At 53.4% G+C, this 25,801-nt stretch overlaps 1 protein-coding gene across 4 annotated transcripts in view; it reads right to left on the reverse strand.

Moving 5' to 3' along the window:
• Positions 1-25,801, reverse strand: part of LOC134359726 (whirlin-like) — a 261,112-nt gene that overhangs the window by 55,874 nt on the left and 179,437 nt on the right. The gene's annotated exons all lie outside the window — the stretch shown is intronic.

Raw genomic sequence — 25,801 nt, forward strand, 5'->3', positions numbered from 1 at the left:
TTGCTGTGAGATGGAGTGTAACTGGGTGTGCAGATTGCTGTGGGATGGAGTAAAGATGGGGGTACAGATTGCAGTGAGATGGAGTGTAGATGGGGGTGCAGATTGCTGTGAAATGGAGTGCAGCTGGGGGTGCAGATTGCTGTGGAAAGGAGAGAAGCTTGGGCTGCAGATTGCTGTGTGATTTAGAGTAACTGGGGGTGCAGCTTGCTATGGGATGGAGTAAAACTGGGGGTGCAGGTTGCTGTGGGATGGAGTAAAGCTGGGGGTGCAGATTGCTGTGGGATGGAGTAACGCTGGGGGTACAGATTTCTGTGGGATGGAGTAAAGCTTGGGGTACAGATTGCTGTGGGATGGAGTGTAGCTGGGGGCGCAGATTGCTGTGGGATGGAGTGTAACTGGGGGTGCAGATTGCTGTGGGATTGAGAAAAGCTGGGGGTGCAGATTGCAGTGAAATGTAGTGCAGCTGGGGGCGCAGAATGCTGTGGGATGGAGTAAAGCTGGGGGTACAGATTTCTGTGGGATGGAGTAAAACTGGGGGTGCAGATTGCAGAGGGATAGAGTATAGCTGGGAGTACAGATTGCTGTGAAATGGAGTGAAGCTGGGGGTACAAATTGCTGGGAGATGGAGTGTAGCTGGGGGTGCAGATTGCTATGAGATGGAGTGTAACTGGGGGTGCAGCTTGCTGTGGGATTAAGTAAAGCTGAGGGTGCAAATTGCTGTGGGATGGAGTAATGCTGGGGTACAGATTGCCGTGAGATGGAGTAAAGCTGGGGGTGCAGATTGCTGTGAGATGGAGAGTAACTAGGGGTGCAGATTGCTGTGGAATGGAGTGTAACTGGGGGTGCAGATTGCTGTGGAATGGAGTGTAACTGGGGGTGCAGATTGCTGTGAAATGGAGTCTAGCTGGGGGTGCAGATTGCTGTGGGATGGAGAGAAGCTGGGGGTGCAGATTGCTGTGGGATGGAGTAAGGCTGGGGTGCAGATTGCTGTGGGATATACAATAACAGGGGGTGGAGATTGCTGTGAAATGGAGTGTAGCTGGGGGTGCAGATTGCTGTGAGATGGAGTGTACCTGGGTGTGCAGATTGCTGTGGGATGGAGTAAAGATGGGGGTACAGATTGCTGTGAGATGGAGTGTAGATGGGGGTGCAGATTGCTGTGAAATGGAGTGCAGCTGGGGGTGCAGATTGCTGTGGAAAGGAGAGAAGCTGGGGCTGCAGATTGCTGTGTGATGGAGTGTAACTCGGGGTGCAGCTTGCTGTGGGATTAAGTAAAGCTGGGGGTGCAATTGCTGTGGGATGGAGTAAAGCTGGGGGTACAGATTGCTGTGAGATGGAGTGTAACTGGGTGTGCAGATTGCTGTGGGATGGAGTAAAGATGGGGGTACAGATTGCTGTGAGATGGAGTGTAGATGGGGGTGCAGATTGCTGTGAAATGGAGTGCAGCTGGGGCTGCAGATTGCTGTGGAAAGGAGAGAAGCTGGGGCTGCAGATTGCTGTATGATTTAGAGTAACTGGGGGTGCAGCTTGCTATGGGATGGAGTAAAGCTGGGGGTGCAGGTTGCTGTGGGATGGAGTAAAGCTGGGGGTGCAGATTGCTGTGGGATGGAGTAAAGCTGGGGGTACAGATTTCTGTGGGATGGAGTAAAGCTTGGGGTACAGATTGCTGTGGGATGGAGTGTAACTGGGGGTGCAGATTGCTGTGGGATTGAGAAAAGCTGGGGGTGCAGATTGCAGTGAAATGTAGTGCAGCTGGGGGCGCAGAATGCTGTGGGATGGAGTAAAGCTGGGGGTACAGATTTCTGTGGGATGGAGTAAAACTGGGGGTGCAGATTGCAGTGGGATAGAGTATAGCTGGGAGTACAGATTGCTGTGAAATGGAGTGTAGCTGGGGGTACAGATTGCTGGGAGATGGAGTGTAGCTGGGGGTGCAGATTGCTATGAGATGGAGTGTAACTGGGGGTGCAGCTTGCTGTGGGATTAAGTAAAGCTGAGGGTGCAAATTGCTGTGGGATGGAGTAATGCTGGGGTACAGATTGCCGTGAGATGGAGTAAAGCTGGGCGTGCAGATTGCTGTGAGATGGAGTAAAGCTGGGTGTGCAGATTGCTGTGGGATGAAGTAAAACTGGGGTTGCAGATTGCTGTGGGATGGAGAGAAGCTGGGGGTGCAGATTGCTGTGGAAAGGAGAGAAGCTGGGGCTGCAGATTGCTGTGTGATTTAGAGTAACTGGGGGTGCAGCTTGCTATGGGATGGAGTAAAGCTGGGGGTGCAGGTTGCTGTGGGATGGAGTAAAGCTGGGGGTGCAGATTGCTGTGGGATCGAGTAAAGCTGGGGGTACAAATTTCTGTGGGATGGAGTAAAGCTTGGGGTACAGATTGCTGTGGGATGGAGTGTAGCTGGGGGCGCAGATTGCTGTGGGATGGAGTGTAACTGGGGGTGCAGATTGCTGTGGGATTGAGAAAAGCTGGGGGTGCAGATTGCAGTGAAATGTAGTGCAGCTGGGGGTGCAGAATGCTGTGGGATGGAGTAAAGCTGGGGGTACAGATTTCTGTGGGATGGAGTAAAACTGGGGTTGCAGATTGCAGTGGGATAGAGTATAGCTGGGAGTACAGATTGCTGTGAAATGGAGTGTAGCTGGGGGTACAGATTGCTGGGAGATGGAGTGTAGCTGGGGGTGCAGATTGCTATGAGATGGAGTGTAACTGGGGGTGCAGCTTGCTGTGGGATTAAGTAAAGCTGAGGGTGCAAATTGCTGTGGGATGGAGTAATGCTGGGGTACAGATTGCCGTGAGATGGAGTAAAGCTGGGGGTGCAGATTGCTGTGAGATGGAGTAAAGCTGGGTGTGCAGATTGCTGTGGGATGGAGAGTAACTGGAGGTGCAGATTGCTGTGGAATGGAGTGTAACTGGGGGTGCAGATTGCTGTGAAATGGAGTCTAGCTGGGGGTGCAGATTGCTGTGGGATGGAGAGAAGCTGGGGGTGCAGATTGCTGTGGGATGGAGTAAGGCTGGGGTGCAGATTGCTGTGGGATATACAATAACAGGGGGTGGAGATTGCTGTGAAATGGAGTGTAGCTGGGGGTGCAGATTGCTGTGAGATGGAGTGTAACTGGGTGTGCAGATTGCTGTGGGATGGAGTAAAGATGGGGGTACAGATTGCTGTGAGATGGAGTGTAGATGGGAGTGCAGATTGCTGTGAAATGGAGTGCAGCTGGGGGTGCAGATTGCTGTGGAAAGGAGAGAAGCTGGGGCTGCAGATTGCTGTGTGATGGAGTGTAACTCGGGGTGCAGCTTGCTGTGGGATTAAGTAAAGCTGGGGGTGCAATTGCTGTGGGATGGAGTAAAGCTGGGGGTACAGATTGCTGTGAGATGGAGTGTAACTGGGTGTGCAGATTGCTGTGGGATGGAGTAAAGCTGGGGGTGCAGATTGCTGTGAAATGGAGTGCAGCTGGGGCTGCAGATTGCTGTGGAAAGGAGAGAAGCTGGGGCTGCAGATTGCTGTGTGATTTAGAGTAACTGGGGGTGCAGCTTGCTATGGGATGGAGTAAAGCTGGGGGTGCAGGTTGCTGTGGGATGGAGTAAAGCTGGGGGTGCAGATTGCTGTGGGATGGAGTAAAGCTGGGGTTACAGATTTCTGTGGGATGGAGTAAAGCTTGGGGTACAGATTGCTGTGGGATGGAGTGTAGCTGGGGGCGCAGATTGCTGTGGGATGGAGTGTAACTGGGGGTGCAGATTGTTGTGGGATTCAGAAAAGCTGGGGGTGCAGATTGCAGTGAAATGTAGTGCAGCTGGGGGCGCAGAATGCTGTGGGATGGAGTAAAGCTGGGGGTACAGATTTCTGTGGGATAGAGTAAAACTGGGGGTGCAGATTGCAGTGGGATAGAGTATAGCTGGGAGTACAGATTGCTGTGAAATGGAGTGTAGCTGGTGGTGCAGATTGCTATGAGATGGAGTGTAACTGTGGGTGCAGCTTGCTGTGGGATTAAGCAAAGCTGAGGGTGCAAATTGCTGTGGGATGGAGTAATGCTGGGGTACAGATTGCTGTGAGATGGAGTGTAACTGGGTGTGCAGATTGCTGTGGGATGGAGTAAAGATGGGGGTACAGATTGCTGTGAGATGGAGTGTAGATGGGGGTGCAGATTGCTGTGAAATGGAGTGCAGCTGGGGCTGCAGATTGCTGTGGAAAGGAGAGAAGCTGGGGCTGCAGATTGCTGTATGATTTAGAGTAACTGGGGGTGCAGCTTGCTATGGGATGGAGTAAAGCTGGGGGTGCAGGTTGCTGTGGGATGGAGTAAAGCTGGGGGTGCAGATTGCTGTGGGATGGAGTAAAGCTGGGGGTACAGATTTCTGTGGGATGGAGTAAAGCTTGGGGTACAGATTGCTGTGGGATGGAGTGTAGCTGGGGGCGCAGATTGCTGTGGGATGGAGTGTAACTGGGGGTGCAGATTGCAGTGAAATGTAGTGCAGCTGGGGGCGCAGAATGCTGTGGGATGGAGTAAAGCTGGGGGTGCAGATTGCAGTGAAATGTAGTGCAGCTGGGGGCGCAGAATGCTGTGGGATGGAGTAAAGCTGGGGGTACAGATTTCTGTGGGATGGAGTAAAACTGGGGGTGCAGATTGCAGTGGGATAGAGTATAGCTGGGAGTACAGATTGCTGTGAAATGGAGTGTAGCTGGGGGTACAGATTGCTGGGAGATGGAGTGTAGCTGGGGGTGCAGATTGCTATGAGATGGAGTGTAACTGGGGGTGCAGCTTGCTGTGGGATTAAGTAAAGCTGAGGGTGCAAATTGCTGTGGGATGGAGTAATGCTGGGGTACAGATTGCCGTGAGATGGAGTAAAGCTGGGGGTGCAGATTGCTGTGAGATGGAGTGTAACTGGGGGTGCAGATTGCTGTGGGATGGAGAGTAACTAGGGGTGCAGATTGCTGTGGAATGGAGTGTAACTGGGTGTGCAGATTGCTGTGGAATGGAGTGTAACGGGGGGTGCAGATTGCTGTGAAATGGAGTCTAGCTGGGGGTGCAGATTGCTGTCGGATGGAGAGAAGCTGGGGGTGCAGATTGCTGTGGGATGGAGTAAGGCTGGGGTGCAGATTGCTGTGGGATATACAATAACAGAGGGTGGAGATTGCTGTGAAATGGAGTGTAGCTGGGGGTGCAGATTGCTGTGAGATGGAGTGTAACTGGGTGTGCAGATTGCTGTGGGATGGAGTAAAGATGGTGGTACAGATTGCTGTGAGATGGAGTGTAGATGGGGGTGCAGATTGCTGTGAAATGGAGTGCAGCTGGGGGTGCTGATTGCTGTGGAAAGGAGAGAAGCTGGGGCTGCAGATTGCTGTGTGATGGAGTGTAATTCGGGGTGTAGCTTGCTGTGGGATTAAGTAAAGCTGGGGGTGCAATTGCTGTGGGAAGGAGTAAAGCTGGGGGTACAGATTGCTGTGAGATGGAGTGTAACTGGGGGTGCAGATTGCTGTGGGATTGAGAAAAGCTGGGGGTGCAGATTGCAGTGAAATGTAGTGCAGCTGGGGGCGCAGATTGCTGTGAGATGGAGTTAAGCTGGGTGTGCAGATTGCTGTGGGATGGAGTAAAGATGGGGGTACAGATTGCTGTGAGATGGAGTGTAGATGGGGGTGCAGATTGCTGTGAAATGGAGTGCAGCTGGGGGTGCAGATTGCTGTGGAAAGGAGAGAAGCTGGGGCTGCAGATTGCTGTGTGATGGAGTGTAACTCGGGGTGCAGCTTGCTGTGGGATTAAGTAAAGCTGGGGGTGCAATTGCTGTGGGATGGAGTAAAGCTGGGGGTACAGATTGCTGTGAGATGGAGTGTAACTGGGTGTGCAGATTGCTGTGGGATGGAGTAAAGATGGGGGTACAGATTGCTGTGAGATGGAGTGTAGATGGGGGTGCAGATTGCTGTGAAATGGAGTGCAGCTGGGGCTGCAGATTGCTGTGGAAAGGAGAGGAGCTGGGGCTGCAGATTGCTGTATGATTTAGAGTAACTGGGGGTGCAGCTTGCTATGGGATGGAGTAAAGCTGGGGGTGCAGGTTGCTGCGGGATGGAGTAAAGCTGGGGGTGCAGATTGCTGTGGGATGGAGTAAACCTGGGGGTACAGATTTCTGTGGGATGGAGTAAAGCTTGGGGTACAGATTGCTGTGGGATGGAGTGTAGCTGGGGGCGCAGATTGCTGTGGGATGGAGTGTAACTGGGTGTGCAGATTGCTGTGGGATTGAGAAAAGCTGGGGGTGCAGATTGCAGTGAGATGGAGTGCAGATGGGAGTGCAGATTGCTGTGAAATGGAGTGCAGCTGGGGGTGCAGATTGCTGTGAAAAGGAGAGAAGCTTGGGCTGCAGATTGCTGTGTGATGGAGTGGAACTCGGGGTGCAGCTTGCTGTGGGATTAAGTAAAGCTGGGGGTGCAATTGCTGTGGGATGGAGTAAAGCTGGGGGTACAGATTGCTGTGAGATGGAGTGTAACTGGGGGTGCAGATTGCAGTGAAATGTAGTGCAGCTGGCGGCGCAGAATGCTGTGGGATGGAGTAAAGCTGCGGGTACAGGTTTCTGTGGGATGGAGTAAAACTGGGGGTGCAGATTGCAGTGGGATAGAGTATAGCTGGGAGTACAGATTGCTGTGAAATGGAGTGTAGCTGGGGGTACAGATTGCTGGGAGATGGAGTGTAGCTGGGGGTACAGATTGCTATGAGATGGAGTGTAACTGGGGGTGCAGCTTGCTGTGGGATTAAGTAAAGCTGAGGGTGCAAATTGCTGTGGGATGGAGTAAAGCTGGGGGTACAGATTGCTGTGAGATGGAGTGTAACTGGGTGTGCAGATTGCTGTGGGATGGAGTAAAGCTGGGGGTGCAGATTGCTGTGAAATGGAGTGCAGCTGGGGCTGCAGATTGCTGTGGAAAGGAGAGAAGCTGGGGCTGCAGATTGCTGTGTGATTTAGAGTAACTGGGGGTGCAGCTTGCTATGGGATGGAGTAAAGCTGGGGGTGCAGGTTGCTGTGGGATGGAGTAAAGCTGGGGGTGCAGATTGCTGTGGGATGGAGTAAAGCTGGGGTTACAGATTTCTGTGGGATGGAGTAAAGCTTGGGGTACAGATTGCTGTGGGATGGAGTGTAGCTGGGGGCGCAGATTGCTGTGGGATGGAGTGTAACTGGGGGTGCAGATTGCTGTGGGATTGAGAAAAGCTGGGGGTGCAGATTGCAGTGAAATGTAGTGCAGCTGGGGGCGCAGAATGCTGTGGGATGGAGTAAAGCTGGGGGTACAGATTTCTGTGGGATGGAGTAAAACTGGGGGTGCAGATTGCAGTGGGATAGAGTATAGCTGGGAGTACAGATTGCTGTGAAATGGAGTGTAGCTGGTGGTGCAGATTGCTATGAGATGGAGTGTAACTGTGGGTGCAGCTTGCTGTGGGATTAAGTAAAGCTGAGGGTGCAAATTGCTGTGGGATGGAGTAATGCTGGGGTACATATTGCCGTGAGATGGAGTAAAGCTGGGGGTGCAGATTGCTGTGAGATGGAGTAAAGCTGGGTGTGCAGATTGCTGTGGGATGAAGTAAAACTGGGGTTGCAGATTGCTGTGGGATGGAGAGAAGCTGTGGGTGCAGATTGCTGTGGAAAGGAGAGAAGCTGGGGCTGCAGATTGCTGTGTGATTTAGAGTAACTGGGGGTGCAGCTTGCTATGGGATGGAGTAAAGCTGGGGGTGCAGGTTGCTGTGGGATGGAGTAAAGCTGGGGGTGCAGATTGCTGTGGGATGGAGTAAAGCTGGGGGTACAGATTTCTGTGGGATGGAGTAAAGCTTGGGGTGCAGATTGCTGTGGGATGGAGTAAAGCTGGGGGCGCAGATTTCTGTGGGATGGAGTGTAACTGGGGGTGCAGATTGCAGTGAAATGTAGTGCAGCTGGGGGCGCAGAATGCTGTGGGATGGAGTAAAGCTGGGGGTGCAGATTGCAGTGAAATGCAGTGCAGCTGGGGGCGCAGAATGCTGTGGGATGGAGTAAAGCTGGGGGTACAGATTTCTGTGGGATGGAGTAAAACTGGGGGTGCAGATTGCAGTGGGATAGAGTATAGCTGGGAGTACAGATTGCTGTGAAATGGAGTGTAGCTGGGGGTACAGATTGCTGGGAGATGGAGTGTAGCTGGGGGTGCAGATTGCTATGAGATGGAGTGTAACTGGGGGTGCAGCTTGCTGTGGGATTAAGTAAAGCTGAGGGTGCAAATTGCTGTGGGATGGAGTAATGCTGGGGTACAGATTGCCGTGAGATGGAGTAAAGCTGGGGGTGCAGATTGCTGTGGGATGGAGTGTAACTGGGGGTGCAGATTGCCGTCGGATGGAGAGTAACTGTGGGTGAAGATTGCTGTGGAATGGAGTGTAACTGGGGGTGCAGATTGCTGTGGGATGGAGTGTAACTGGGGGTGCAGATTGCTGTGAAATGGAGTCTAGCTGGGGGTGCAGATTGCTGTGGGATGGAGAGAAGCTGGGGGTGCAGATTGCTGTGGGATGGAGTAAGGCTGGGGTGCAGATTGCTGTGGGATATACAATAACAGAGGGTGGAGATTGCTGTGAAATGGAGTGTAGCTGGGGGTGCAGATTGCTGTGAGATGGAGTGTAACTGGGTGTGCAGATTGCTGTGGGATGGAGTAAAGCTGGGGGTACAGATTGCTGTGAGATGGAGTGTAGATGGGGGTGCAGATTGCTGTGAAATGGAGTGCAGCTGGGGGTGCTGATTGCTGTGGAAAGGAGGGAAGCTGGGGCTGCAGATTGCTGTATGATGGAGTGTAATTCGGGGTGCAGCTTGCTGTGGGATTAAGTAAAGCTGGGGGTGCAATTGCTGTGGGAAGGAGTAAAGCTGGGGGTACAGATTGCTGTGAGATGGAGTGTAACTGGGGGTGCAGATTGCTGTGGGATTGAGAAAAGCTGGGGGTGCAGATTGCTGTGAAATGGAGTGCAGCTGGGGGCGCAGATTGCTGTGAGATGGAGTTAAGCTGGGTGTGCAGATTGCTGTGGGATGGAGTAAAGATGGGGGTACAGATTGCTGTGAGATGGAGTGTAGATGGGGGTGCAGATTGCTGTGAAATGGAGTGCAGCTGGGGGTGCAGATTGCTGTGGAAAGGAGAGAAGCTGGGGCTGCAGATTGCTGTGTGATGGAGTGTAACTCGGGGTGCAGCTTGCTGTGGGATTAAGTAAAGCTGGGGGTGCAATTGCTGTGGGATGGAGTAAAGCTGGGGGTACAGATTGCTGTGAGATGGAGTGTAACTGGGTGTGCAGATTGCTGTGGGATGGAGTAAAGATGGGGGTACAGATTGCTGTGAGATGGAGTGTAGATGGGGGTGCAGATTGCTGTGAAATGGAGTGCAGCTGGGGCTGCAGATTGCTGTGGAAAGGAGAGAAGCTGGGGCTGCAGATTGCTGTATGATTTAGAGTAACTGGGGGTGCAGATTGCAGTGGGATGGAGTGTAGCTGGGGGTGCAGATTGCTGTGGGATGGAGTAAAGCTGGGGGTGCAGATTGCTGTGGGATGGAGTGTAGCTGGGGGCGCAGATTGCTGTGGGATGGAGTGTAACTGGGGGTGCAGATTGTTGTGGGATTCAGAAAAGCTGGGGGTGCAGATTGCAGTGAAATGGAGTGTAGCTGGGGGCGCAGATTGCTGTGGGATGGAGTAAAGCTGGGGGTACAGATTTCTGTGGGATGGAGTAAAACTGGGGGTGCAGATTGCTGTGGGATAGAGTATAGCTGGGAGTACAGATTGCTGTGAAATGGAGTGTAGCTGGTGGTGCAGATTGCTATGAGATGGAGTGTAACTGTGGGTGCAGCTTGCTGTGGGATTAAGTAAAGCTGAGGGTGCAAATTGCTGTGGGATGGAGTAATGCTGGGGTACAGATTGCCGTGAGATGGAGTAAAGCTGGGGGTGCAGATTGCTGTGAGATGGAGTAAAGCTGGGTGTGCAGATTGCTGTGGGATGAAGTAAAACTGGGGTTGCAGATTGCTGTGGGATGGAGAGAAGCTGGGGGTGCAGATTGCTGTGGAAAGGAGAGAAGCTGGGGCTGCAGATTGCTGTGTGATTTAGAGTAACTGGGGGTGCAGCTTGCTGTGGGATGGAGTAAAGCTGGGGGTGCAGATTGCTGTGGGATGGAGTAAAGCTGGGGGTGCAGATTGCTGTGGGATGGAGTAAAGCTGGGGATGCAGATTGCTGTGGGATGGAGTGTAGCTGGGGGTGCAGATTGCTGTGAAATGGAGTGTAGCTGGGGGCGCAGATTGCTGTGGGATGGAGTAAAGCTGGGGGTGCAGATTGCAGTGAAATGCAGTGCAGCTGGGGGCGCAGAATGCTGTGGGATGGAGTAAAGCTGGGGGTACAGATTGCTGTGGGATGGAGTAAAACTGGGGGTGCAGATTGCTGTGGGATGGAGTATAGCTGGGAGTACAGATTGCTGTGAAATGGAGTGTAGCTGGGGGTACAGATTGCTGTGGGATGGAGTGTAGCTGGGGGTGCAGATTGCTGTGAGATGGAGTGTAACTGGGGGTGCAGCTTGCTGTGGGATTAAGTAAAGCTGAGGGTGCAAATTGCTGTGGGATGGAGTAAAGCTGGGGGTACAGATTGCTGTGAGATGGAGTAAAGCTGGGGGTGCAGATTGCTGTGAGATGGAGTGTAACTGGGGGTGCAGATTGCTGTGGGATGGAGAGTAACTAGGGGTGCAGATTGCTGTGGGATGGAGAGTAACTGGGGGTGCAGATTGCTGTGGAATGGAGTGTACCTGGGGGTGCAGATTGCTGTGAAATGGAGTCTAGCTGGGGGTGCAGATTGCTGTGGGATGGAGAGAAGCTGGGGGTGCAGATTGCTGTGGGATGGAGTAAGGCTGGGGGTGCAGATTGCTGTGGGATATACAATAACAGGGGGTGGAGATTGCTGTGAAATGGAGTGTAGCTGGGGGTGCAGATTGCTGTGGGATGGAGTGTAACTGGGGGTGCAGATTGCTGTGGGATGGAGTAAAGCTGGGGGTACAGATTGCTGTGAGATGGAGTGTAGATGGGGGTGCAGATTGCTGTGAAATGGAGTGCAGCTGGGGGTGCTGATTGCTGTGGAAAGGAGGGAAGCTGGGGCTGCAGATTGCTGTATGATGGAGTGTAATTCGGGGTGCAGCTTGCTGTGGGATTAAGTAAAGCTGGGGGTGCAATTGCTGTGGGATGGAGTAAAGCTGGGGGTGCAGATTGCTGTGGGATGGAGTGTAACTGGGGGTGCAGATTGCTGTGGGATTGAGTAAAGCTCGGGGTGCAGATTGCTGTGAAATGGAGTGTAGCTGGGGGCGCAGATTGCTGTGGGATGGAGTAAAGCTGGGGGTGCAGATTGCTGTGGGATGGAGTAAAGCTGGGGGTGCAGATTGCTGTGAGATGGAGTGTAGCTGGGGGTGCAGATTGCTGTGAAATGGAGTGCAGCTGGGGGTGCAGATTGCTGTGGAAAGGAGAGAAGCTGGGGCTGCAGATTGCTGTGTGATGGAGAGTAACTGGGGGTGCAGCTTGCTGTGGGATTAAGTAAAGCTGGGGGTGCAATTGCTGTGGGATGGAGTAAAGCTGGGGGTACAGATTGCTGTGAGATGGAGTGTAACTGGGGGTGCAGATTGCTGTGAGATGGAGTAAAGCTGGGGGTACAGATTGCTGTGAGATGGAGTGTAGCTGGGGGTGCAGATTGCTGTGAAATGGAGTGCAGCTGGGGCTGCAGATTGCTGTGGAAAGGAGAGAAGCTGGGGCTGCAGATTGCTGTATGATTTAGAGTAACTGGGGGTGCAGCTTGCTATGGGATGGAGTAAAGCTGGGGGTGCAGATTGCTGTGGGATGGAGTAAAGCTGGGGGTGCAGATTGCTGTGGGATGGAGTAAAGCTGGGTGTACAGATTGCTGTGGGATGGAGTAAGGCTGGGGGTGCAGATTGCTGTGGGATGGAGTGTAGCTGGGGGCGCAGATTGCTGTGGGATGGAGTGTAACTGGGGGTGCAGATTGCTGTGGGATTGAGAAAAGCTGGGGGTGCAGATTGCAGTGAGATGGAGTGCAGATGGGAGTGCAGATTGCTGTGAAATGGAGTGCAGCTGGGGGTGCAGATTGCTGTGAAAAGGAGAGAAGCTGGGGCTGCAGATTGCTGTGTGATGGAGTGTAACTGGGGGTGCAGCTTGCTGTGGGATTAAGTAAAGCTGGGGGTGCAATTGCTGTGGGATGGAGTAAAGCTGGGGGTACAGATTGCTGTGAGATGGAGTGTAACTGGGGGTGCAGATTGCAGTGAAATGTAGTGCAGCTGGCGGCGCAGAATGCTGTGGGATGGAGTAAAGCTGCGGGTACAGGTTTCTGTGGGATGGAGTAAAACTGGGGGTGCAGATTGCTGTGGGATAGAGTATAGCTGGGAGTACAGATTGCTGTGAAATGGAGTGTAGCTGGGGGTACAGATTGCTGTGAGATGGAGTGTAGCTGGGGGTGCAGATTGCTGTGGGATGGAGTGTAACTGGGGGTGCAGCTTGCTGTGGGATTAAGTAAAGCTGGGGGTGCAGATTGCTGTGGGATGGAGTAAAGCTGGGGGTACAGATTGCCGTGAGATGGAGTAAAGCTGGGGGTGCAGATTGCTGTGAGATGGAGTAAAGCTGGGTGTGCAGATTGCTGTGGGATGAAGTAAAACTGGGGTTGCAGATTGCTGTGGGATGGAGAGATGCTGGGGGTGCAGATTGCTGTGGGATGGAGTAAGGCTGGGGTGCAGATTGCTGTGAAATGGAGTCTAGCTGGGGGTGCAGATTGCTGTGGGATGGAGAGAAGCTGGGGGTGCAGATTGCTGTGGGATGGAGTAAGGCTGAGGTGCAGATTGCTGTGGGATATACAATAACAGGGGGTGGAGATTGCTGTGAAATGGAGTGTAGCTGGGGGTGCAGATTGCTGTGGGATGGAGTGTAACTCGGGGTGCAGCTTGCTGTGGGATTAAGTAAAGTTGGGGGTGCAATTGCTGTGGGATGGAGTAAAGCTGGGGGTACAGATTGCTGTGAGATGGAGTGTAACTGGGTGTGCAGATTGCTGTGAGATGGAGTATAGATGGGGGTGCAGATTGCTGTGAAATGGAGTGCAGCTGGGGGTGCAGATTGTTGTGGAAAAGAGAGAAGCTGGGGCTGCAGATTGCTGTGTGATGGAGAGTAACTGGGGGTGCAGCTTGCTATGGGATGGAGTAAAGCTGGGGTTGCAGGTTGCTGTGGGATGGAGTAAAGCTGGGGGTGCAGATTGCTGTGGGATGGAGTAAAGCTGGGGGTACAGATTTCTGTGGGATGGAGTGTAACCGGGGGTACAGATTGCTGTGGGATGGAGAGTAACTGGGGGTGCAGTTTGCTGTAGGATTGAGTGTAGCTGGGGTGCAGATTGCTGGGAAATGGAGTGTAGCTGGGGGCGCAGATTGCTGTGGGATGGAATAAAGCTGCGGGTGCAGATTGATGTGAGATGGGGTGTACCTGGGGTGCAGATTGCTGTGGAATGGAGAGTAACTGGGGGTGCAGATTGCTGTGGGATGGGGTAAAGCTGAGGGCGCAGATTGCTGTGGAATGGAGTATAGCTGGGGATACAGATTGCTGTGAGATGGAGTAAAGCTGGGGGTGCAGATTGCTCTGAGATGGAGTAAAGCTGGGGTACAGATTGCTGTGGGATGGAGTGTAGCTAGGGTGCAGATTGCTGTGAAATGGAGTGTTGCTGGGGTGCAGATTGCTGTGAAATGGAGTGTAGCTGGGGGCGCAGATTGCTGTGGGATGGAATAAAGCTGGGGGTGCAGATTGCTGTGAGATGGAGTGTAGCTGGGGTGCAGATTGCTGTGGAATGGAGAGTAACTGGGGGTGCAGATTGCTGTAGGATGGCGTAAAGCTGGGGGCGCAGATTGCTGTGGAATGGAGTAAAGCTGGGGGTACAGATTGCTGTGAGATGTAGTAAAGCTGGGGGTGCAGATTGCTCTGAGATGGAGTAAAGCTGGGGGTGCAGATTGCTGTCGGATGGAGAGTAACTGTGGGTGCAGATTGCTGTGGGATGGAGTGTAGCTAAGGGTGCGGGTTGCTGTGGGATGGAGCAAAGCTGGGGGTGCAGATTGCTGTGAAATGGAGTGTAGCTGGTGGAGCAGATTGCTGTGGGATGGAGTGTAACTTGGGGTGCAGATTGCTGTGGGATGGAGTAAAGCTGGGGGCGCAGATTGCTGTGGAATGGAGTAAAGCTGGGGGTACAGATTGCTGTGAGATGGAGTAATGCTGGGGGTACAGATTGCTGTGAAATGGAGTGTAGCTGGGGGTACAGATTGCTGTGGGATGGAGAGAAGCTGGGGGTGCAGATTGCTGTGTGATTTAGAGTAACTGGGGGTGCAGATTGCTGTGGGATGGAGTAAAGCTGGGGGTACAGATTGCTGTGGGATGGAGTAAAGCTGGGGGTGCAGATTGCTGTGGGATGGAGTAAAGCTGGGGGTGCAGATTGCTGTGGGATGGAGTAAAGCTGGGGGTGCAGATTGCTGTGGGATGGAGTGTAGCTGGGGGTGCAGATTGCTGTGGGATGGAGTGTAGCTGGGGGTGCAGATTGCTGTGGAAAGGAGAGAAGCTGGGGGTGCAGATTGCTGTGGGATGGAGAGTAACTGGGGGTGCAGCTTGCTGTGGGATGGAGTAAAGCTGGGGGTGCAGATTGCTGTGGGATGGAGTAAAGCTGGGGGTGCAGATTGCTGTGGGATGGAGTAAAGCTGGGGGTACAGATTGCTGTGGGATGGAGTAAGGCTGGGGGTGCAGATTGCTGTGGGATGGAGAGTAACTGGGGGTGCAGATTGCTGTAGGATGGAGTGTAGCTGGGGTGCAGATTGCTGTGAAATGGAGTGTAGCTGGGGGCGCAGATTGCTGTGGGATGGAATAAAGCTGGGGGTGCAGATTGCTGTGAGATGCTGTGTAGCTGGGGTGCAGATTGCTGTGGAATGGAGAGTAACTGGGGGTGCAGATTGCTGTGGGTTGGAGTAAAGCTGGGGGCGCAGATTGCTGTGGAATGGAGTAAAGCTGGGGGTACAGATTGCTGTGAGATGTAGTAAAGCTGGGGGTGCAGATTGCTGTGGGATGAAGAGTAACTAGGGGTGCAGATTGCTGTGGGATGGAGAGTAACTGGGGGTGCAGATTGCTGTGGGATGGAGTGTAGCTAAGGGTGCGGGTTGCTGTGGGATGGAGTAAAGCTGGGGGTGCAGATTGCTGTGAAATGGAGTGTAGCTGGGGGTGCAGATTGCTGTGGGATGGAGTGTAGCTGGGGGTGCAGATTGCTGTGGGATGGAGTAAAGCTGGGGGCGCAGATTGCTGTGGAATGGAGTAAAGCTGGGGGTACAGATTGCTCTGAGATGGAGTAAAGCTGGGGGTGCAGATTGCTGTGAAATGGAGTGCAGCTGGGGCTGCAGATTGCTGTGGAAAGGAGAGAAGCTGGGGCTGCAGATTGCTGTGTGATTTAGAGTAACTGGGGGTGCAGCTTGCTATGGGATGGAGTAAAGCTGGGGGTGCAGATTGCTGTGGGATGGAGTAAAGCTGGGGGTGCAGATTGCTGTGGGATGGAGTAAAGCTGGGGGTACAGATTTCTGTGGGATGGAGTAAAGCTTGGGGTACAGATTGCTGTGGGATGGAGTGTAGCTGGGGGCGCAGATTGCTGTGGGATGGAGTGCAGCTGGGGGTGCAGATTGTTGTGGAAAGGAGAGAAGCTGGGGCTGCAGATTGCTGTGTGATGGAGAGTAACTGGGGGTGCAGCTTGCTATGGGATGGAGTAAAGCTGGGGGTGCAGATTGCTGTGGGATGGAGTAAAGCTGGGGGTGCAGATTGCTGTGGGATGGAGTAAAGCTAGGGGTACAGATTTCTGTGGGATGGAGTGTAACCGGGGGTACAGATTGCTGTGGGATGGAGAGTAACTGGGGGTGCAGATTGCTGTAGGATTGAGTGTAGCTGGGGTGCAGATTGCTGTGAAATGGAGTGTAGCTGGGGGCGCAGATTGCTGTGGGATGGAATAAAGCTGGGGGTGCAGATTGCTGTGAGATGGTGTGTAGCTGGGGTGCAGATTGCTGTGGAATGGAGAGTAACTGGGGGTGCAGATTGCTGTGGGATGGGGTAAAGCTGAGGGCGCAGATTGCTGTGGAATGGAGTATAGCTGGGGATACAGATTGCTGTGAGATGGAGTAAAGCTGGGGGTGCAGATTGCTGTGAGATGGAGTAAAGCTGGGGTACAGATTGCTGTGGGATGGAGTGTAGCTGGGGTGCAGATTGCTGTGAAATGGAGTGTTGCTGGGGTGCAGATTGCTGTGAAATGGAGTGTAGCTGGGGGCGCAGATTGCTGTGGGATGGAATAAAGCTGGGGGTGCAGATTGCTGTGAGATGGAGTGTAGCTGGGGTGCAGATTGCTGTGGAATGGAGAGTAACTGGGGGTGCAGATTGCTGTGGGATGGAGTAAAGCTGGGGGCGCAGATTGCTGTGGAATGGAGTAAAGCTGGGGGTACAGATTGCTGTGAGATGGAGTAAAGCTGGGGGTGCAGATTGCTCTGAGATGGAGTAAAGCTGGGGTACAGATTGCTGTGGGATGGAGAGTAACTGTGGGTGCAGTTTGCTGTGGGATGGAGTGCAGCTAAGGGTGCGGGTTGCTGTGGGATGGAGCAAAGCTGGGGGTGCAGATTGCTGTGAAATGGAGTGTAGCTGGTGGAGCAGATTGCTGTGGGATGGAGTGTAACTTGGGGTGCAGATTGCTGTAGGATGGCGTAAAGCTGGGGGCGCAGATTGCTGTGGAATGGAGTAAAGCTGGGGGTACAGATTGCTCTGAGATGGAGTAAAGCTGGGGGTGCAGATTGCTGTGAAATGGAGTGCAGCTGGGGCTGCAGATTGCTGTGGAAAGGAGAGAAGCTGGGGCTGCAGATTGCTGTGTGATTTAGAGTAACTGGGGGTCCAGCTTGCTATGGGATGGAGTAAAGCTGGGGGTGCAGGTTGCTGTGGGATGGAGTAAAGCTGGGGGTGCAGAGTGCTGTGGGATGGAGTAAAGCTGGGGGTACAGATTTCTGTGGGATGGAGTAAAGCTGGGGGTACAGATTGCTGTGAGATGGAGTGTAGCTGGGGGTGCAGATTGCTGTGGGATGGAGTGTAACTGGGGGTGCAGATTGCTGTGGGATTGAGAAAAGCTGGGGGTGCAGATTGCAGTGAAATGTAGTGCAGCTGGGGGCGCAGAATGCTGTGGGATAGAGTAAAGCTGGGGGTACAGATTTCTGTGGGATGGAGTAAAACTGGGGGTGCAGATTGCAGTGGGATAGAGTATAGCTGGGAGTACAGATTGCTGTGAAATGGAGTGTAGCTGGGGGTGCAGATTGCTATGAGATGGAGTGTAACTGTGGGTGCAGCTTGCTGTGAGATGGAGTAAAGCTGGGTGTGCAGATTGCTGTGGGATGAAGTAAAACTGGGGTTGCAGATTGCTGTGGGATGGAGAGAAGCTGGGGGTGCAGATTGCTGTGGAAAGGAATTGCTGTGTGATTTCGAGTAACTGGGGGTGCAGCTTGCTATGGGATGGAGTAAAGCTGGGGGTGCAGATTGCTGTGGGATGGAGTAAAGCTGGGGGTGCAGATTGCTGTGGGATGGAGTAAAGCTGGGGGTACAGATTGCTGTGGGATGGAGTAAAGCTTGGGGTACAGATTGCTGTGGGATGGAGTGTAGCTGGGGGCGCAGATTGCTGTGGGATGGAGTGTAACTGGGGGTGCAGATTGCTGTGGGATGGAGTAAAGCTGGGGGTGCAGATTGCTGTGAAATGGAGTGCAGCTGGGGGCGCAGATTGCTGTGGGATGGAGTAAAGCTGGGGGTGCAGATTGCTGTGGAATGGAGTAAAGCTGGGGGTACAGATTGCTGTCAGATGGAGTAATGCTGGGGGTACAGATTGCTGTGAAATACAGTGTAGCTGGGGGTACAGATTGCTGTGAGATGGAGTGTAGCTGGGGGTGCAGATTGCTGTGGGATGGAGTGTAACTGGGGGTGCAGATTGCTGTGGGATTAAGTAAAGCTGGGGGTGCAGATTGCTGTGGGATGGAGTTATGCTGGGGGTACAGATTGCTGTGAGATGGAGTAAAGCTGGGGGTGCAGATTGCTGTGGGATGGAGTGTAACTGGGGGTGCAGATTGCTGTGGGATGGAGAGTAACTGGGGGTGCAGATTGCTGTGGGATGGAGAGTAACTGGGGGTGCAGATTGCTGTGGAATGGAGTGTACCTGGGGGTGCAGATTGCTGTGAAATGGAGTGTAGCTGGGGGTGCAGATTGCTGTGGGATGGAGAGAAGCTGGGGGTGCAGATTGCTGTCGGATGGAGTAAGGCTGGGGGTGCAGATTGCTGTGGGATATACAATAACAGAGGGTGGAGATTGCTGTGAAATGGAGTGTAGCTGGGGGTGCAGATTGCTGTGTGATGGAGTGTAACTGGGGGTGCAGATTGCTGTAGGATGGAGTGTAGCTGGGGTGCAGATTGCTGTGAGATGGAGTGTAGCTGGGGGTGCAGATTGCTGTGAAATGTAGTGTAGCTTGGGGTGGAGATTGCTGTGGGATGGAGAGAAGTTAGGGGTGCAGATTGCTGTGGGATGGAGTGTAACTGGGGGTGCAGATTGCTGTGGGATTAAGTAAAGCTGGGGGTGCAGATTGCTGTGGGATGGAGTAAAGCTGGGGGTACAGATTGCTGTGGGATGGAGTGTAGCTGGGGGTGCAGATTGCTGTGGGATGGAGTAAAGCTGGGGGTGCAGATTGCTGTGAAATGGAGTGTAGCTGGTGGCGTAGATTGCTGTGGGATGGAGTAAAGCTGGGGGTACAGATTTCTGTGGGATGGAGTAAAGCTGGGGGTACAGATTGCTGTGGGATGGAGTAAAACTGGGGGTGCAGATTGCAGTGGGATAGAGTATAGCTGGGAGTACAGATTGCTGTGAAATGGAGTGTAGCTGGGGGTGCAGATTGCTGTGAGATGGAGTGTAGCTGGGGGTGCAGATTGCTGTGGGATGGAGTGTAACTGGGGGTGCAGATTGCTGTGGGATTAAGTAAAGCTGGGGGTGCAGATTGCTGTGGGATGGAGTAAAGCTGGGGGTACAGATTGCTGTGAGATGGAGTAAAGCTGGGGGTGCAGATTGCTGTGAGATGGAGTAAAGCTGGGGGTACAGATTGCTGTGGGATGGAGTAAGGCTGGGGGTGCAGATTGCTGTGGGATGGAGAGTAACTGGGGGTGCAGATTGCTGTGGGATGGAGTAAGGCTGGGGGTGCAGATTGCTGTGAAATGGAGTGTAGCTGGGGGTGCAGATTGCTGTGGGATGGAGAGTAGCTGGGGGTGCAGATTGCTGTCGGATGGAGTAAGGCTGGGGGTGCAGATTGCTGTGGGATGGAGAGTAACTGGGGGTGCAGATTGCTGTGAAATGGAGTGTAGCTGGGGGTGCAGATTGCTGTGGGATGGAGTGTAACTGGGGGTGCAGATTGCTGTGGGATGGAGTAAAGCTGGGGGTACAGATTGCTGTGAGATGGAGTGTAGCTGGGGGTGCAGATTGCTGTGAAATGGAGTGTAGCTGGGGGTGCAGATTGCTGTGGGATGGAGAGAAGCTGGGGGTGCAGATTGCTGTGGGATGGAGTGTAACTGGGGGTGCAGCTTGCTGTGGGATTGAGTAAAGCTGGGGGTGCAGATTGCTGTGGGAAGGAGTAAAGCTGGGGGTACAGATTGCTGTGAGATGGAGTGTAACTGGGGGTGCAGATTGCTGTGGGATTGAGAAAAGCTGGGGGTGCAGATTGCAGTGAAATGTAGTGCAGCTGGGGGCGCAGATTGCTGTGAGATGGAGTAAAGCTGGGTGTACAGTTTTCTGTGGGATGGAGTAAAGCTGGGGGTACAGATTGCTGTGGGATGGAATAAAGCTGGGTGTGCAGATTGCTGTGGGATGGAGTAAAGCTGGGTGTGCAGATTGCTGTGAAATGGAGTGTAGCTGGGGGTACAGATTGCTGTGGGATGGAGTGTAGCTGGGGGTGCAGATTGCTGTGAGATGGAGTGTAACTGGGGGTGCAGCTTGCTGTGGGATTAAGTAAAGCTGGGGGTGCAAATTGCTGTGGGATGGAGTAATGCTGGGGTACAGATTGCTGTGAGATGGAGTAAAGCTGGGGGTGCAGATTGCTGTGAGATGGAGTAAAGCTGGGGGTGCAGATTGCTGTGGGATGGAGTAAAGCTGGGGGTGCAGATTGCTGTGGGATGGAGAGTAACTGGGGGTGCAGATTGCTGTGGGATGGAGTAAGGCTGGGGCTGCAGATTGCTGTGAAATGGAGTGTAGCTGGGGGTGCAGATTGCTGTGGGATGGAGTAAAGCTGGGTGTGCAGATTGCTGTGGGATGGAGTAAGGCTGGGGGTGCAGATTGCTGTGGGATGGAGTACAATAACAGGGGGTGGAGATTGCTGTGAAATGGAGTGTAGCTGGGGGTGCAGATTGCTGTGGGATGGAGTGTAACTGGGGGTGCAGCTTGCTGTGGGATTAAGTAAAGCTGGGGGTGCAGATTGCTGTGGGATGGAGTAAAGCTGGGGGTACAGATTGCTGTGAGATGGAGTGTAACTGGGGGTGCAGATTGCTGTGGGATGGAGTAAAGCTGGGGGTACAGATTGCTGTGAGATGGAGTGTAGCTGGGGGTGCAGATTGCTGTGAAATGGAGTGTAGCTGGGGGTGCAGATTGCTGTGGGATGGAGTAAAGCTGGGGGTGCAGATTGCTGTGTGATGGAGAGTAACTGGGGGTGCAGATTGCTGTGGGATGGAGTAAAGCTGGGGTTGCAGATTGCTGTGGGATGGAGTAAAGCTGGGGGTGCAGATTGCTGTGGGATGGAGTAAAGCTGGGGGTACAGATTGCTGTGGGATGGAGTGTAACTGGGGGTGCAGATTGCTGTGGGATGGAGAGTAACTGGGGGTGCAGATTGCTGTAGGATTGAGTGTAGCTGGGGTGCAGATTGCTGTGAAATGGAGTGTAGCTGGGGGCGCAGATTGCTGTGGGATGGAATAAAGCTGGGGGTGCAGATTGCTGTGAGATGGAGAGTAACTGGGGGTGCAGATTGCTGTGGGATGGAGAGTAACTGGGGGTGCAGATTGCTGTGGGATGGAGTTAAAGCTGGGGGCGCAGATTGCTGTGGAATGGAGTAAAGCTGGGGGTACAGATTGCTGTGAGATGGAGTAAAGCTGGGGGTGCAGATTGCTCTGAGATGGAGTAAAGCTGGGGGTACAGATTGCTGTGGGATGGAGTGTAGCTGGGGTGCAGATTGCTGTGAAATGGAGTGTAGCTGGGGTGCAGATTGCTGTGAAATGGAGTGTAGCTGGGGGCGCAGATTGCTGTGGGATGGAATAAAGCTGGGGGTGCAGATTGCTGTGAGATGGAGTGTAGCTGGGGTGCAGATTGCTGTGGAATGGAGAGTAACTGGGGGTGCAGATTGCTGTGGGATGGAGTAAAGCTGGGGGCGCAGATTGCTGTGGAATGGAGTAAAGCTGGGGGTACAGATTGCTGTGAGATGTAGTAAAGCTGGGGGTGCAGATTGCTGTGAGATGGAGTAAAGCTGGGGGTGCAGATTGCTGTCGGATGGAGAGTAACTGTGGGTGCAGATTGCTGTGGGATGGAGTGTAGCTGGGGGTGCAGATTGCTGTGGGATGGAGTAAAGCTGGGGGTGCAGATTGCTGTGAAATGGAGTGTAGCTGGGGGTGCAGATTGCTGTGGGATGGAGTGTAGCTGGGGGTGCAGATTGCTGTGGGATGGAGTTAAAGCTGGGGGCGCAGATTGCTGTGGAATGGAGTAAAGCTGGGGGTACAGATTGCTGTGAGATGGAGTAAAGCTGGGGGTGCAGATTGCTCTGAGATGGAGTAAAGCTGGGGTACAGATTGCTGTGGGATCGAGGGTAACTGGGGGTGTAGATTGCTGTGGGATTAAGTAAAGCTGGGGGTGCAGATTGCTGTGGAATGGAGTAAAGCTGGGGGTACAGATTGCTGTGAGATGGAGTAAAGCTGGGGGTGCAGATTGCTGTGAGATGGAGTAAAGCTGGGGGTGCAGATTGCTGTGGGATGGAGAGTAACTGGGGGTGCAGATTGTTGTGGGATGGAGTGTAGCTAAGGGTGCAGATTGCTGTGGGATGGAGTAAAGCTGGGGTTGCAGATTGCTGTGAAATGTAGTGTAGCTGGGGGTGCAGATTGCTGTGGGATGGAGAGTAGCTGGGGGTGCAGATTGCTGTGGGATGGAGTGTAACTGGGGGTGCAGCTTGCTGTGGGATTAAGTAAAGCTGGGGGTGCAGATTGCTGTGGGATGGAGTAAAGCTGGGGGTACAGATTGCTGTGAGATGGAGTAAAGCTGGGGGTGCAGATTGCTGTGAGATGGAGTAAAGCTGGGGTGCAGATTGCTGTGGGATGGAGTAAAGCTGGGGGTGCAGATTGCTGTGGGATGGAGAGAAGCTGGGGGTGCAGATTGCTGTGGAATGGAGAGAAGCTGGGGGTGCAGATTGCTGTGTGATTTAGAGTAACTGGGGGTGCAGATTGCTGTGGGATGGAGTAAAGCTGGGGGTGCAGATTGCTGTGGGATGGAGTAAAGCTGGGGGTGCAGATTGCTGTGGGATGGAGTAAAGCTGGGGGTACAGATTGCTGTGAGATGGAGTAAAGCTGGGGGTACAGATTGCTGTGGGATGGAGTGTAACTGGGGGTGCAGATTGCTGTGGGATGGAGTGTAACTGGGGGTGCAGATTGCTGTGGGATGGAGTGTAGCTGGGGTGCAGATTGCTGTGGGATGGAGAGTAACTGGGGGTGCAGATTGCTGTAGGATGGAGTGTAGCTGGGGTGCAGATTGCTGTGAAATGGAGTGTAGCTGGGGGCGCAGATTGCTGTGGGATGGAATAAAGCTGGGGGTGCAGATTGCTGTGAGATGGTGTGTAGCTGGGGTGCAGATTGCTGTGGAATGGAGAGTAACTGGGGGTGCAGATTGCTGTGGGATGGAGTAAAGCTGGGGGTGCAGATTGCTGTGGGATGGAGTAAAGCTGGGGGTGCAGATTGCTGTGAGATGGAGTGTAGCTGGTGGAGCAGATTGCTGTGCGATGGAGTGTAACTTGGGGTGCAGATTGCTGTGAGATGGAGGGTAGCTGGGGGCGCAGATTGCTGTGGAATGGAGTAAAGCTGGGGGTACAGATTGCTGTGAGATGTAGTAAAGCTGGGGGTGCAGATTGCTCTGAGATGGAGTAAAGCTGGGGTACAGATTGCTGTGGGATGGAGAGTAACTGGGGGTGCAGATTGCTGTGGGATGGAGTAAAGCTGGGGGCGCAGATTGCTGTGGAATGGAGTAAAGCTGGGGGTACAGATTGCTGTGAGATGGAGTAAAGCTGGGGGTGCAGATTGCTGTGAGATGGAGTAAAGCTGGGGGTGCAGATTGCTGTGGGATGGAGAGTAACTGTGGGTGCAGATTGCTGTGGGATGGAGTGTAGCTAAGGGTGCAGATTGCTGTGGGATGGAGTAAAGCTGGGGGTGCAGATTGCTGTGAAATGGAGTGTAACTGGGGGTGCAGATTGCTGTGGGATGGAGTAAAGCTGGGGGTGCAGATTGCTGTGGGATGGAGTGTAACTGGGGGTGCAGCTTGCTGTGGGATTAAGTAAAGCTGGGGGTGCAGATTGCTGTGGGATGGAGTAAAGCTGGGGGTACAGATTGCTGTGAGATGGAGTAAAGCTGGGGGTGCAGATTGCTCTGAGATGGAGTAAAGCTGGGGGTGCAGATTGCTGTGGGATGGAGTAAAACTGGGGGTGCAGATTGCTGTGGGATGGAGTAAAGCTGGGTGTGCAGATTGCTGTGGAATGGAGAGTAGCTAGGGGTGAAGATTGCTGTGTGATGGAGAGTAACTGGGGGTGCAGATTGCTGTGGGATGGAGTAAAGCTGGGGGCGCAGATTGCTGTGGAATGGAGTAAAGCTGGGGGTACAGATTTCTGTGGGATGGAGTAAAGCTGGGGGTACAGATTGCTGTGGGATGGAGTAAAGCTGGGTGTGCAGATTGCTGTGGGATGGAGTGTAGCTGGGGGTGCAGATTGCTGTGGGATGGAGTGTAACTGGGGGTGCAGATTGCTGTGGGATGGAGTAAAGCTGGGGGTGCAGATTGCTGTGGGATGGAGAGTAACTGGGGGTGCAGATTGCTGTAGGATGGAGTGTAGCTGGGGTGCAGATTGCTGTGAAATGGAGTGTAGCTGGGGGCGCAGATTGCTGTGGGATGGAATAAAGCTGGGGGTGCAGATTGCTGTGAGATGGTGTGTAGCTGGGGTGCAGATTGCTGTGGAATGGAGAGTAACTGGGGGTGCAGATTGCTGTGGGATGGAGTAAAGCTGGGTGTGCAGATTGCTGTGGGATGGAGTAAAGCTGGGGGTGCAGATTGCTGTGAGATGGAGTGTAGCTGGGGGTGCAGATTGCTGTGGGATGGAGTGTAACTTGGGGTGCAGATTGCTGTGAGATGGAGGGTAGCTGGGGTGCAGATTGCTGTGGAATGGAGAGTAGCTGGGGGTGCAGATTGCTGTGGAATGGAGTAAAGCTGGGTGTACAGATTGCTGTGGGATGGAGTAAAGCTGGGGGTGCAGATTGCTGTGAAATGGAGTGTAGCTGGGGGTACAGATTGCTGTGGGATGGAGTGTAACTGGGGGTGAAGCTTGCTGTGGGATGGAGTGTAGCTGGGGGTGCAGATTGCTGTGGGATGGAGAGAAGCTGGGGGTGCAGATTGCTGTGGGATGGAGAGTAACTGGGGGTGCAGATTGCTGTGGGATGGAGTGTAGCTGGGGGTGCAGATTGCTGTGGGATGGAGAGTAACTGGGGGTGCAGATTGCTGTGGAATGGAGTGTAACTGGGGGTGCAGATTGCTGTGAAATGGAGTGTAGCTGGGGGTGCAGATTGCTGTGGGATGGAGAGAAGCTGGGGGTGCAGATTGCTGTGGGATGGAGTAAGGCTGGGGTGCAGATTGCTGTGGGATATACAATAACAGGGGGTGCAGATTGCTGTGAAATGGAGTGTAGCTGGGGTGCAGATTGCTGTGCGATGGAGTGTAGCTTGGGGTGCAGATTGCTGTGAGATGGAGTGTAGCTGGGGTGCAGATTGCTGTGGAATGGAGAGTAGCTGGGGGTGCAGATTGCTGTGGAATGGAGTAAAGCTGGGTGTACAGATTGCTGTGGGATGGAGTAAAGCTGGGGGTGCAGATTGCTGTGAAATGGAGTGTAGCTGGGGGTACAGATTGCTGTGGGATGGAGTGTAACTGGGGGTGTAGATTGCTGTGGGATTAAGTAAAGCTGGGGGTGCAGATTGCTGTGGGATGGAGAGTAACTGGGGGTGCAGATTGCTGTGGGATGGAGAGTAACTGGGGGTGCAGATTGCTGTGGGATGGAGTGTAGCTGGGGGTGCAGATTGCTGTGGGATGGAGAGTAACTGGGGGTGCAGATTGCTGTGGAATGGAGTGTAACTGGGGGTGCAGATTGCTGTGAAATGGAGTGTAGCTGGGGGTGCAGATTGCTGTGGGATGGAGAGAAGCTGGGGGTGCAGATTGCTGTGGGATGGAGTAAGGCTGGGGTGCAGATTGCTGTGGGATATACAATAACAGGGGGTGCAGATTGCTGTGGAAAGGAGAGAAGCTGGGGCTGCAGATTGCTGTGTGATGGAGTGTAACTCGGGGTGCAGCTTGCTGTGGGATTAAGTAAAGCTGGGGGTGCAGATTGCTGTGGGATGGAGTAAAGCTGGGGGTACAGATTGCTGTGAGATGGAGTGTAACTGGGTGTGCAGATTGCTGTGGGATGGAGTAAAGATGGGGGTACAG

Source organism: Mobula hypostoma, chromosome 21 (genome assembly GCF_963921235.1).
Source record: "Mobula hypostoma chromosome 21, sMobHyp1.1, whole genome shotgun sequence".
Lineage (NCBI taxonomy): Eukaryota > Metazoa > Chordata > Chondrichthyes > Myliobatiformes > Myliobatidae > Mobula > Mobula hypostoma.